Source organism: Octodon degus, unplaced genomic scaffold, assembly GCF_000260255.1.
Source record: "Octodon degus isolate 3935 unplaced genomic scaffold, OctDeg1.0 scaffold00148, whole genome shotgun sequence".
In the NCBI taxonomy this organism is placed as follows: Eukaryota; Metazoa; Chordata; class Mammalia; order Rodentia; family Octodontidae; genus Octodon; species Octodon degus.
This window is the reverse complement of record NW_004524724.1, coordinates 4,760,902-4,762,923: the sequence shown is the minus strand read 5'-3', so window position 1 is coordinate 4,762,923 and position 2,022 is coordinate 4,760,902. Positions and strand designations below refer to the sequence as shown.

The window sequence follows — 2,022 nt, the reverse complement described above, 5'->3', positions numbered from 1 at the left end:
CTAGGTCTCAACTTTTTCAGAAATAAAAATGGTCTAAAGTTGTCCAATTCTTTGTAACACTGTTCTATAGTATGACATGACATTGTCATTAAGCAAGTGAATGCAATGAATGGCCTTTTCTCTGTCTGGGTGGTGCTTCTCTATGTCCAGTTTTTTTCAGGATTTCTTTTATTTATTTATTATTTATTTTTTGGCGGAATCGGGGATTGAACTCAGACCCTTGCACTTGCCAGGCAAGTGCTTATTGTACCGAGCCATCTCCCCAGCCCCAGCATTTCTTTTATTTCAGAGAAAGTTGGCTGCATTGATTGCTAATACCCCCCCCAGAAGTCTCCTCATCTGCCATTCTCTGCTCCTCAGCCAGAAGCTGCTGAAGTTCCTCTGCAGACAGTTCCTCTTCTGAGAGCTCCTGCGTCAGTTCCTCTGCAAGCCTATGGACTCTGTCACAGTGACAGTGTCATTAACCACAGGATCCACTGAAGGCTCAGGCTCTTCTACACAGCCTTCGAAGTCTCTCCTGTGTCATTCTAGGCCACACTTTCTTCCAGGCAGATCTCAGTGTCCTTAGAGAGACATTGATCCAGGATTTCTCAATTATTACCACACAGGAAGGGATGATGTAATGTTCATGCCAGAACTCTTTAAGGGTTGAACCTGTATCTGAGATTATCTGGAAGCGTTTCTGGACCAGTTCCTTGGTGTGTAGCTTCTCAAAGTTAGCTATGACCTTCTGGTTCATAGGCTTCGGTAGAGGGGTGGTATTAGGTGGGAGGCCCTCAACTAGAGCCTCGGGAATTCTTTAGCCAGTTCCTCTTCCAAATCTCGCAGGTAAGCAGGAGCATTGTCTGTGATGAGGAGAGCTTTGAGTGGTAAACCCTTGTCGTCTAGATATTTATTTATTTATTTTATTTTTTAAAATATAGAATGCTTCACAAACTTGCATGTCATTCTTGTGCAGGGGCTGTGCTAATCTTCTCTGTATCATTCCAATTTTAGTATATGTGCTGCCAAAGGGAGCACTACATATTTGTTTGTTTCTTTGGTTGGTTGGTTGGTTGGTTGGTTGGTTGGTTGGTTGGTTGGTGGAACTGGGGATGGAACTCAGGTCTTTGCGCTTGCCAGGCAAATACTTATTCTACTGAGCTATCTCCCCAGCTCTTCTAGATATTTATTAACAGTAGGACGGAAAGCCTCCCTGATTCATTCAACAAAAAGTACTCATGTTAGCCAGGCTTTTGCATTAGATAGCCACATGACCCCAGCTTATTCTTCATGACTTTGTTTTCTGAACGCTCCAGGGGTCTCAGAGTGACAAAACACAGGCTTTATCTGGAGGTCACAACTCGCACTGGTGCGTGGCAATAGGGTTAGCTCGTCCTTCATAGGATGTGGTCCGGCATTTGCTTCTCTTCCTGGGTAATGTGTGTTCTCCTGGCATTTTCTTCCAGAAAAGGCCAGTTTAATCACAGTTGTAATCTTTTTTTTTTTCTCCGAATGCCCTCAGGCGTGGTTTGGCTGGCTGGAGTGTTGTGGGGATCGAACTCCAGCAACCTGAGGCTGACAGCTTTGTGGAAGCAGCCACTTGAAGAACTGAGCTAGGGCCAGGCCCCCAACACAGTTGTAATCTTGAGAGCAAAAGTCATTTCTCTGTTCATTGTTTCGAAGTAGTGTATGTAATTTTCAGCAGCTTCACCATGCCTGATTGTGCCATGAACCCCAGTTTTTGCTTTAAAATTGTTAAACTGGGGCTGGCAAGATAGCTCAGCAGTCGAAAGCGCCTGCTTAGGCAAGCACAGGGACAGCAATTTGATCCCCTGCACCACATGCTACACCAGCCCCGCCCCTGGGGTGGACTGAGCCAGCCATCAAAAAAAAAAAAGTTAAACCATCCCTTACTGGCACAGGATGTTTCACCATTATTATCCTTTATGAGATCGGCATTTATGTTTTCTTCAATATTTTTCTGTATTTTAAGGAAGGGTCTACAGGGTGTTCAAGGTCTCACTACTAGATCAGACTCAT

The 2,022-nt window shown here is 44.6% G+C and overlaps 1 non-coding gene across 1 annotated transcript; it reads right to left on the bottom strand.

The window, feature by feature from the left end:
* Positions 1–913: 913 nt before the first annotated feature.
* LOC111812897 lies at positions 914–1,020 on the bottom strand. Its single transcript, XR_002818271.1, has one exon. It is a non-coding gene; the product is annotated as a U6 spliceosomal RNA (small nuclear RNA).
* Positions 1,021–2,022: the final 1,002 nt, after the last annotated feature.